This window comes from Apis laboriosa, unplaced genomic scaffold (genome assembly GCF_014066325.1).
Source record: "Apis laboriosa isolate Shangri-la unplaced genomic scaffold, ASM1406632v1 scaffold40_cov151, whole genome shotgun sequence".
Taxonomy (NCBI): Eukaryota; Metazoa; Arthropoda; class Insecta; order Hymenoptera; family Apidae; genus Apis; species Apis laboriosa.
The window spans coordinates 1,188,777-1,201,398 of record NW_025223180.1 but is presented as its reverse complement, the minus strand read 5'-3'; the positions used below and the strand labels follow the sequence as shown (position 1 = coordinate 1,201,398).

Below are 12,622 nucleotides of genomic sequence, written 5' to 3'. Positions count from 1 at the left end.
AGAGCAGGTATCCGCATGAATCGGAGAAATTACGGCGTACGAACTCGAAGTAACAGTTTCACGTATTCGTGCTATAATTTCTGCGCATAAGAGCTGTCCGGTACAGGGAGTAGTTAGGCATTAAACGTACGTCACTTGGTAAGCTCTTTCGCTCTCCGTTTCCCCCCCTACCTTCGGAGAGAAGCGTGGACCAGTGTACGTCATAACTACTTCCTTTCCGTGTATGGATTTTCGTTGGCTGTGCTTACGAAAAAAAAAGAAAAAAAAAAAAAAAAGAAAGAAGAAAAAGAAAAAAAAGGAAAGAAATTAATACGAATTTCTACTACGTTCTCCCGGAATATCCAGATATCTTTCAGCGAAAACGAAATCCAGTTCGAAGTTACCCTCTCGAATAACTTTGCTTTATTCCTCCTCGTGTTTTATTACGCGATACGGGTTCCAAATCCTTCTACTTCCCCCTCCCCTTCCTCGAGTTATTGAAAACTATTAAACGGCGGATTGTACGGCGGTGTAAAATATTTCTTTCGAGCTCCTCCCGATTCTCGACCCGAGATCATAACCATTTGCGCGAAAACTCCTCCTCCGACTCCGTTTCCTCCCTTTTCTTTTCAATATTCGCTCGTTCAAAACGACGTTGATGTCTCGTTTAATTCCCGCCTTTTGTGCGTGCGCGAAACACGGGGAAAAATTTCATTATGGCAGCAAGCGTACTTTCAATTAACTCGGAAAACTTATTATAATTAAATAATACGCCCACGCTCCATTTGGCTAATTGCAAACAAGTAGGTTCGCAAATGTAGCAGCGGATGGTATTTACTTATCCGGATGATTCGGCCCGACAAGATCGGTAATAATATATCGAGCAAGGCGCGGTCAACACCTTTTTAACGTAAAGGAAGGGGAATATTATAATTATCGTATAAATTTCACGAAAGGGAAGAGTGCGTGTTTGTGTAACGATGATGTGACAAAGGACGAAGGAGATAGACAGAAAATTATATTACGCGTCACGAGCCGATTTAATTTAATTAAATTTGCCCACTCGTCCCTCCTCGACTATGACACCCCTAGGTGAGAAACGCGTAAAATTTGAGAGATATCTAATTCGAAATTTCTCAAAATTTGTCCTATCTACTCCCTTACTTGAATAACTTGAAATTATACAACGCAGTCTAGGGGATCACTACGAAATTTTCTCCTCTAAGAACCTCTCCTTCCCTATTTCTCATATTTATTCACCGATCTTATAGAAACTTATATATATATATATATTTTTCCATAAATCAAAACGAAATTCACCGAAATATTGGATATATCAACGGCCGATGATCGCATAAATAACGGTAGGAAGAAGTTTCGCTTATCGTACCTGAGAGGAAGTACACGAGCACGACACGTGTGTGTCCCTTTCCTTTATTATACACGTACACGGAAAGAAGGTGAGAGAGAGAGAGAGGGGGTGCGTGCGTGTGTTCGCGTTTGAAATTCAGCGAGGGGTGGCGGCAATATTTAACTCAGTCTGAAATTCCTCTTTTTATAGACTTGTAAAACCGTGACAGGCACATGGGACCCCGATGCTGCCTCCACCTCCGCCTCACCCACCCTTCACCCATATCGTCCTCTCTCTTCTCCATCCCCTTGTTACCCCCATCTGAAGCGGTTAGACACCCTCCCCCCTCCATCGCCTCTTCCATCCCAGCCCCCCACGATCCCCTTTCGAAGCCGCGCCACACCTCCCCGCGGACGAATGCAAAACGCACCTCCCCTTCACCTTCCTCTTCCTCCCCCTTCCTCCTTCCTTCGTTCGCCGTGTAAATACGGTCGTGGAACTGCGGCAACGTGCTACGGTCGTTGAACGTAGGTGAGCACACTTTTTCTCCTCGCGCACAACCCACCACTCTCCACGGCCACGGGGGCAGAGAGATAGCGGGAGGGTCGTGTGCGTTACCGCGGCCACCATCGAGAAAATGCCAAGGCTTCTTTTCTTTACTTTTCCCCGCGACGGGGGAGGAAAATGGCACGAAAGTCTGGCAGTGCACCTGCGCATCCTGCGCTACTGCGGCTCTCCATCCGAACGAGCCTACGAAATCTAATGGCAACGCTAGACTCTACTGGAGGGTCTTTTTAAGTTTGCTCGAGCCGTTGCCGATCCTTCCTTCTCCATTCGTTCGGTGTGTGTATGAGTACACTCGTTGAAAACAAGTCTCTCGTGACAGGAACAGGGACAAGAGGAGAGATCCTTCGCCTATCTCCGCTTTCGAAACAGATTTCGTTGACTGTCCTAATGTCACACGTAACAAGAGCTGCGTAATTTGAATAAACTCAAAATAAGTTATTATTCGTATATATACAATTATCACGTCTTAACTCGAATAATATAAAATTACATTTAATCACACAATAAAAAATACATCAAATTAAACTATTGTCTGAATTTTATAGTTATTTTTAATGTATAGAGATTCAGGATACAGATCGCAGTTTTATCCCTCCTCTGTCGCGCACAATTGAATATATATATTATCCAAAATGTAAAAATAGGCGTGTTCCTCGTGTCAACCGATCAGTTTCGCATTTCTTCCGCGAGACTCGTTTCCACCGGAAACGCGAAAAGGGAAGTATGCATGGAATATGAAAGGACGGGTGGAAAAGTGAAATTCGATGAGCGTACACGTTTGGAGTATGTGGTAGGTGCTCGACGCAATTTCGATGTTTCAGGTATAGTTTCGCAAATGGTATCGTATCGCGGACAATTAGGAAGATTTTCTAAGAGGAAATCGAAGGGAGACGTTAACCAGCGAATTACCAGTATACGGTATACGCGTTCCAACTTACCTCGGATGACGACTTCGAAATGGTGGTCGTTTACGAGCGCTCGTAATGTATGCTTGGGGAATTTCCTGCCTCGGCCAGAGGAATATTATCCAAAGACAATGGGTGCAAGTATAATACGGGAGAACGTAATGAGAGGAGATTTCGACGGTTGCATCCGAGGCGAGAGGGGAAGCTTTCGGACTTTTTACGATTTTAAATCTTCTTCGTAATACGCGTCATAAAGGGATAAAAATTTTATGGCGCCTTGTAACGCGTAATCTGGATTTACACCGAGCACGATACATACGTATGTGTACCGCGCGGATCTCCCGTAAGATCCGTAAAATATCAGCAACTTCTAACGTCCAGTTACCCAGATTTCGTTTCAATGAGTTAGTTAAGAATAATTTATTATCGTTGAAGCATCGAATAAATCGCTTTATCGGTTAAATAATTATATTAGATCGTGTCACACGAAATTGCCGTTTTTCTTGGTCGGAGGAGAAATAATATATATATATTCGAAATTAGAATCCTTATATAAAATGCAAAATTGGATTTAATGATCTTTCGTTTCATTGCGAAGAAATTGTTCGAAGTTTCTCGAATATTTTATTTTTTAAAAACATTTTGTCGAAACGAATGATAATTGGTTGGTAAAATGATAGATGGGTTAAGATTTCATCTTTTAATTCGGCTAATTTTTTTGTAGAATGGTTTTGTGATGTGTGCAGTTGAGATGCAGAAGAATGAAGATGTTTAATTCTTAATAAATTTTTTGGCAGTAGGATGTTGCTGTTATCGTATCTCCTTTTCAGAAAAGAATAACGAATTATTATAGTTACTATAACTTTTTTCGGCCGCAACGATTTGGCATCCAATCATTGTCAAAAATGGGCTTCCAAACTTTCGATCTTCCTTTTCCAATTTTTTCAATTCACCCATTGCACCCAAATGTTTGAAAACTGTCATTGAAGATACGTCTAACACTGCTTCCACTTTTTTTTTCCTGCTTTCAATTTATCTTTATTTAATATAGATTTCGATCTCGGGGCTCATTTTCAACATTCTTCAGAATGTTTGAAAATCTTCTTCGAACGCGATACTTTTTAAACTCGTACATTCTAAATTTATCCGCTTCTCGAAAAAACAGTTAAACTGATAACAAAATGAAAATATAAACGAAATATAGGTTCACGAAGCTAAGTTCACAATTGTCATTCATTCTAAAATTTCGTATCAATTTCATGTGATATAACCTAATACGAACGAACGAATCAATTACAGTATTATCTTTGAAACGTACTTAAAATAACATTATTCCAAATTTTACCGCAAAATTAACGCACCATACTTTCAAAAAAAAAAAAAAATAATTTACACAATTTCTTCGTTACACGATTTCTGCTTCAACCCTATTCGATAAAACACATACGAATCATTGCTATATCATTATTATTCGAAAAGACGGAAACTCGAGGAAGGAAGTGATCGACGTAGAGAAAGAATTGTCGCGTTCCATTTTCTCGTGCACGATCACGCATCGGTCGAGGAACGGTGGGGAGAGGGAACTGGATCGAAAAGGACGGAAGGGGGGAGGGAAAGAAAGCGGATTGGAAGATCGCGGTGCACGGAGCCGGATTGAGCTTGGCTGCTAGACTACAACGTAATCGCGCATCGTTTTTCCTGCATTATGAATCGCGGCAGGGGATAATCGTGGCAGTATTTACGAAGCTTTTCGGCACAAAGGGGTTACACCGCGTGTCCCACTCCCGTATTCCGTTTATCTCATGCAAAACGTTTAGACCATGAGCCGCACGCCTTTGCTGTTTATACGCATTACTGGAGCTGTTATCGTTATTAACAAAACACAACCTGTCTTTCCTCGCGTCTCTCGTTTTCACGTCACGCGCAAACCCCTCTCCCCCTCCCTTCTCGTCCAGCCTTCGTTTCATCCTCCTCCGCTCGCATCATCGTGCTTCAACATCAACGTATATACAGGGTGTCCTCCCTCGATTACTGTACCAGTACGTCATAAAAATATGAAACCTAAAGTCAATTTTTAAGTACTTTGTTAAGACATCTTCGTTTTTAAATTTCTCGAATAATACTTGTTTATCGTCGACGTATGTTCCAATTGGAGAAAATTGAATATCAAATATAAAATTCAAGAATCGAAAGAATTAATAAGTATATACAGAGTGTCTCCCTCGATTAAACTGTACCAGTATGTCATAAAAATACGAAACCTAAAGTCAATTTTTAAGTTAAGACTTTGTTAAGACATCTTCGTTTTTAAATTTCTCGAATAACACTTGTTTATCGAATAACACTTGTTTATCGTCGACGTATGTTCCAATTGGAGAAAATTGAATTTCGTTCAAATATAAAATTCAAGAATCGAAAGAATTAATAAATATATACAGGATGTCTCCTTCGATTAAACTATACCAGTACGTCATAAAAATAAACCTAAAGTCAATTTTTAAGTACTTTGTTAAGACATCTTCGTTTCTAATTTCTCGAATAACACTTGTTTATCGTCGACGTATGTTCCAATTGAAGAAAATTGAATATCAAATATAAAATTCAAGAATCGAAAGGATTAGTAAATGGATTCGTCGTTGAATCAAAGCAAGAAATTCGAAGAGTTAATAATAAATGCAGTTTCCCTTGCATTCGTGCAATAAAGACGGGTCTACGCTTATATATAACATTGTTTTTGTTATTTGCTCGTAGAAACACCATTGGCACTAGTTCGATCGGGACACCCCGTATGCACACGCACATCTTGCCGGCCGAGCTTTCTCGTTCCGAGGCTGGCCGACCACGCGCCTCTTTCCACCCCCTTCCGACAAAAGCCATCTCCTCATGCCTGGCCGCGGTGCTTAAATTTAATGACTCGCGAAAGAGCAGGAAATTTCGCGACTCGTGTTTCTTTATTAATGTATATGGGTGCGTGGGAATAATGTAAAGGTTTGCGCTCTGAAGCGAGCCGTCCACGCGCTCCCCCCTCCTTCTCGTCTCGAGCATAAATATTTTTCGCTAATTCGCGTCATTAGTTTTCGCGCCCGTGTAATTTTTACGCTTTTTCTACTCCTCTTCCTTCCTTTCTTCCTTCTTTCTCTTTTTCCAAGCTTACTTTTCAGAATTGTCGCGGTTGTCCCCTTCCATACGACCCCTTGCTTCACGATTCAAGTTGCAACAACGAGAATGTCGGTCACGGTTTGAATGAGTGTTCGTTTTCTGTAGCCAGTCATTATAAATAGTAAAATCGCTATCGATATTTAAAAATATCTATCAAATCATTTTTTTGCGAGACTTTCACTCATCAACGACGGTATAATATTCTTTTTGACGATATTTTTAAGGGTATCTTTCTAATATTCCGATATTATTAATATTTTTCAAGAAAATATGCGGCCAAGAAAATTAGAAAAGCGTTTGCGGCCCGTACGAAATCGTCTCTCGTACGATATTAAAGAATTAAAACGATAGGCGAAGGTTCGTAAATAAACGATTCCACGAAGAGGAATCGATTTGGACATCGATAATTGCTAATACTCGTTGCTAATTAATCACAGGGGGGATTAATTTTTGAAACGGGACAATTTGTTCCGTGCGATAATAATTTCGTTTCCAATTTCGTCGATGAGAGAAGGGTGGTGGTCGATACGTATCGTGGGTGTAAATAACAACGACGAAACGGTGGAGACTCGATTAGCCCGACGTAAAAGTTATGGATGGGTCTAAGCTCTGTGTAAAACGACTAATGTTAATTAAACGTAGACGCGTGTGAATGGTGGGATTATTTCTTGACGAAATAATCGAGAAGGGAAAATGAAAATCCGGTATCGCGGCGAATATCCCGATACCATAAATATCCCGTGACGAAGTTTTCACTTGCTTTCCAATTTTCTCCCAACACAATTCGAAAGCTATCAGGCCAATGGATTGACCCATACATACATACATACATACATACATACATATATACATATTCCAACCTGCACTCGTTCGAAATTCCTAAAATATCCCTCTTCCGGATGTACTATCCCTTATTCACCGACTAAGTAACGCGATAACGCGTCTCACTTCTTTTCTCAAGACGATGAAACATATTAGGATGTCCCATAAGTTTCCTTCTTTTTTTCTGTGATACGAAATGAAATTACACCATATTTGTCGTTTAAGGTTGATTTATTGCGTTAATATACGAACCGCTCACCTTCCTCCATCCCTCAAAAAGCTCTCTTGTCATTCTCTTTTCCAAATTCAAAATTGTTTATTTGCAAAATAATTCCTCGAGGTTACCGAACAGTTCATGGAGAGAATTTTTTAATAACAGGAACAAGTAATAGTAGAAAGAGCAAGTTGGAGCAAGATCTGGAGAGTACAAATAAGATCCGTATCCCTGCTTCATCTTTCAAGTGAAAATTTCCACCTCTAAATCTCTCAAATTAATTGGCAAATCAATATTGCGCTATCACCTTTCCTTTAAAGCACAGCCGCAAACGCCTCCTTTAGCTATCCACATCGAACGCGGTAGAGAAAAACTTTTAAAAGAGTTCGACCGAACGCCATAAAGAATAACCAATTAAAATCTACCCGCTCAAAGAAACTTACATAGGGGCACAATTTACCCATTTAAGAATGTATACAAATTTAAGAAATTACAGAATTTTACCCGTCGATCCGAAAAGACGATCTCGTAGACGTAGAGGTGCGGTGCACAGGTGCGTAACGTTTCAACGGAACAACAACCCTCCCCCTCGGCCCCCCGTGGATCCGAGCGTGGACAGACACGATCGGCTCGATGGACCGAGAGAATGGGATCGGGCGGCGCGTACAAGCGCGCCGCGCCCTGCATCGTGGATTCCCTTTGTCCTCGAGGTTGTAGCGAAACCGAGGTTGGGCGCGCGCGTCCCACCAGGACGCTCGAGGACACGTAGCCCACGACCCCTCTCCGTTTCGGATACGGGTATCGGAGGCATCGGAGGCATCGCATCGGTGTTACGGCAGGCGCGGCGAAAGCACTGCGGATGGCATTTGCGGATAGTCGGGGCGGATAGACGAGGGTTGACGAGGGAATCGGTGAACCTCGATCGGCGCCCCCTCCATCCATCCATCCATACCGTGGGGAGCCAGCAGCTCAACGACCACCCCTCCCCTCCCCTTCACCCCAGGCTTATGTCACTTACCTACATCGACATCGACGCTCCATTTTGTCCCGCGATTTTCGAGCTCGAGATTACGCGCGCCGCAATTTATCGCTCGAATTTGTTAGTCGAATCGGGGAGGGGGAGGTGTGCTGACACACACACGCGCGCGCATATGCGACACACGCGCGTCCACTCCCATCGTCGGAGGCAAATAGAAAATTTCGTTTCGTTCGGTCGTTATACACCCGCCCCACTTTCCAAAAAACGTTGCCGGCTCGTCGCGCGCGTTTTCGCGGTCCGCACAGATTGGACTGTGATTTTTCCCTCCTGCCTCCCTCCACCAGATCGAAACGAAGCGCGACTAACGCGAGATTGGATAGAAGAGAATAGGGGAGAAAAGCGGCGGGGCAAATATTGTTTTTTAATATTGTGGCCCAAGTGTCGGCCGACTTTTCGCCCCGGAGATGAATAACTGAGTTTCGCGATGCGATACGACGCTAGAGGCCTGTACACCGAAAGCAACCGGATGAAAGGATGTCCTCTATTAACGCGTCTTCGGTTCGGTGCCCTCGATTCGGATGCACGACCGAAAAGAATCGAAAGAATCGAGATCGAAATAATCATTGACAAGGTAACAATGTTGATCCCTCCCCGTTCGTCATTTTCTCGGTGAACGAGCGTAGCATTGCTGCGTATTTAATCGTCGTACGCGCTTAAAAAAAAAAAAAAAAAAAAACTTAAAAAATCGTTATACCAGATACAATTACCAGAGGCGGAGCGCATTAGTATATTGCTCGTGTAATATATTATATAGGACGCACGTGATTACGCGCGAGTGCGCGCCTGTGGGAGGTATTAGGGAAACAAAGTGTTGGGGTGATGATTACGGGTAGCACGAAACACGGGAAGTGGGATTATTACGTTTGCCCATCAGGTTGCGCGGGGAACAATCGGATCCCCCGGTGCAATTTTTATCTCGAACTAGCGAAAACTCCGACAAAGAAAATCCGGTGGCGCGAAGAGGGAGGGGGCGATTCGTTATTTCCCGAGCGGTGGACTCTCGGGCGCTTTAAGGATTATTTTCACGTGCGGCCATCGGTGTTTCGTTGATGGAAGGATACGCGCTTTAATCAAGTTAATGCAGCCCAACCTCTCTGTGTGCCCGCCGACCGAACTTTGCCTCCGCACCGAGCCTTGTCTCGGCACGGCTTGTCCGTGCCACGCGTCTTATCCGTGTATCCGTGTTTTCGTGAACGAGGGGGGCGGGGGAAGGGTGACTTTTATGGAACGTTACACACTTTCGAAACGTGTGGGAATGCGTGCCGAAGCGGAAGTTCGAGCCGAGTTCTTACGAGCACGTTTCTCCCAGATTGGCTCGGGGAAAAATGGCTACGGGTCAATTTGGGAAACCGCTTTTTCCAGATACGTCCCCGGGAAACAGAGGTATTTTCCACGAATTATTCGGTTATCGGCCGCGCCGATTTTTCTACAAACGACTTCGCAATTCGTTTTTCGACGCAACAACGAAAATTCCTGATTTCATTTAATCGAAATCTTGGATCGGAATCGAGGAATTAATCGGTGAGAAAAATTTTGTTCCATTATCTTTTTAATCATATTCGGGGATAATATTTTCTTTCCTTCGAATAATATTTCGCGAATCTCACCGATCCAAAGAATATTTGATTTCGTGAATAAAAAGATCGAGTAATCAGATTCGTTTAATATATACATCTCTTTGCAAAGAGTTGTTGGTAATTGTAATCTTATTATAATCTCTGGAGAAAAAACGATTCGCCTCCTCTCGATCCATCCTCCTCCTCGGATTGAAAAATTATCCTCATTTTTGTAGTTAACGAAGGGCGAAAGAAACGAATTCTCCCTCGTGCTCGGGTTAAAAAACGCGGAAGAATTGGGAAAAGGAAGATGAACGCGGCCTGACTTGGCCGGTGACCGAACATCGCTACGTTAAGAGTCCTCCGGAGGGAAGGCAGCAGGGGTTGTTGTTCGCCGCGCTCGGTCCCCCGGGCGAATCGGATCGCTGGTGGGATAAGACCGCGATATCGAACAGTGAGAATCACTGTGCGCGATCCCATGTGCGCGATAACTCAGGTAGCGGTGAATAAGCCGACCTCCCTTTGCCAGAGCGCACCGCCATTTATGCGACAACACAGCATCCGGCATCGCTTCGGCAACTCTTTCCTCCACGCGCTCGAATATGCGCGCGCGCGTTCTGCATGGACGCCGATTTAACATCGTATCGTTTTACTGCGCTCGTTAAACGCGAGGGGGAAGCCACTGGTACGCGATATTTCTGATTCCACGAGAATGTTTCTGTCCGAACTGTTTCTCCCGTGGAAAACTGTCCGCATCGGAACGGATACACCTATTTTTTATTTTTATTCCTTTTTCCAGGGGATCCTCTTTTTTTCCACGACGCGATCCTGCGCTTTCCCCTCCCGTTCATTTTCGCCTCTCCGACGATGGATCGCGACGAAACTCGATTCTGCCTCTTCCTTCCTTCCTTTTCTTTTATTTTCTTTTTTCAACGTCGTGTCTTCGTTTCTTCCAACGACATATTTTTCATCCATCAAAAAGTTCTCCTCAGGCGCGATGAAAAAGGAGACGATTAAATTATAATAACGGTCATCCGGAGGGGAGAAAAGTAAATTTAGTTTATCGTCGGAGGGAGGAGGGGGAGGGGAGGTATAGCGTTTGGTTTCGCAGAAAAATTCGACCGAAAATTAAAATTGCGTTCTGTGCTATGATCGAGGCGATAATTAAATATCAATCGGTTGACATGCTCTTCGCGAAAGTTTGAAAAACTTTTGCGGATGAAAAGAGAGCGCGAAAGAGGGATGTGTGCGGAAGAGGGGAATGAAATATCGCGTTAACGAAGGAATGAATCACGCCACCGTATATCTACCCGGCCGGATAGCGATAATTTAAAAGAATGCAATGAAATTCACCTTGGGGAATCGCCTTATCCTTGGGAGGGAAGGAAATTATTTCGTCGCCTATGACGCGTGGCCAAGGGGGAAGAAACAAAATAAAGAGGTTGGCAGGGTTGATATGAAAAACGGAGTTTATGGCGGTTGTAAAGATTACAACACCCGTTGTACATCTTGCGAGTTTTTATCCTCTTTCCTCTTTCCTTTTTTTCCTTTCTTTTTTTTTTTTCTCTGCGTTTCTCCACTCTTTTCATCCTTTATTTTTAAATCGCTGTCTACTCGAACCGATTTCTCTCATTTTGCGCGGGATTGGACGCATTCGTTTCGTATAAAGTGAAAATTAATTTTTTAATACAAAGATTGATAGAAAGCTTTGCCTCTCGTCGCGTATCCCGCATTGACGCAAGCGGTGCTCGCTCTTTTTTCTCTCCATCAGATTCTATTCTCAAAACTGATCGACCTTTGTCCTCCAGCTCGAACCAAACGAACAAGGGGAAAAAGAGGGAAAATAATAATCGACGCACTCTGTGGGCTGGCTGTCGTAAGTTGACAAAGTGCAAGTGCGGGGATATATATATATATATATATTTTTGGTTAGAGAGATTTTCATTATTCTTTATTCGGTTGCTTTGATCAGTTGCCCGGTGACATAGGATGAAACGTCAGTTCGGGCACGGTTTACGATAGAATTCGCGGACAGGTATCCACGGGTTAAATAAAAACCGCATAGGTGTTTTAAATAAACTGCCGCCAGCCACGCCATAAGCTACTCCACGTGGCTTCCACAATTTTCCAATGCGTACCTGTGGATTAACGGAACACGACCGCTTTACGGATAGGAGGTGATGGAAAAAATTGAACAGAAATTTGCATCGAACCCGGATCAACCAGGTAAATATGCAAATTTCCTCCGAACATTCGTTTTTTCCTTTCTTTCTTTCTTTCTCTCCCCAATGGAAGGAGGAGAAGAGGATTCAAGTATCGTTATCAAGGAAAAATGATATCTTCGGGACAAAGGATGACAAAACACGCAGGAAATAACGGAACGATTCGAAGTTGAAATTTTACGAACGTATTAATCATTGGTCGCTACATTGGTCGTTAACTATGGATAGACTTTTACTTTAAAATTCTGTCGCTCGATAAAAATCGAGACGCTCTGTATTCTTTCCCCCCCCCCCCCTCCCCTCTCCTCCCCTGCGATTTATTATCTTTTATTATCTTGCATTCGCGTATATTCGATCGTTTTCTTTCTTTTATTTCGGGGGATCCATTGCGGTAACGCTATACATCCCCGATGTATTGTAATGAAGCTAATTCAATTTATTCAATTGAGATTAAAATTCTTCACTGTACAAATAAATTACAACCACCGTGTATCGTTCGGTTTTTCTTCTTTTTTCCTTTCCTTTCTTCCTTTTCTTATCGATCTCTTACTGCCTGCCCGCATCGAGGAAATTCAATTTTTGAATTTTTTTGAACCAAGCTTTATATCTCTTATATTTCCCCTCTTTCCTTTTTGTATCGCGTTTGTAACCGAAGGGGGAGGATCGAGCCAAAATTGATGCAACCATTAGCGATAAAGGAGTAAAAAAAAGGAGTAAAAAACGAAACAATTCGTTGGGATATTATATTAAAACGATTCGATAAAATTTACCATCAAATGGAAACTAAAACTATTTTCTTTTTTTTTTT

General features: G+C 42.8%; 1 protein-coding gene across 4 annotated transcripts in view; it reads left to right on the top strand.

Annotated features, from left to right (window-relative positions):
• The window catches only part of LOC122715719 (nucleolysin TIAR), a 472,996-nt gene that overhangs the window by 205,953 nt on the left and 254,421 nt on the right, over positions 1-12,622 (top strand). The window lies entirely within an intron of this gene.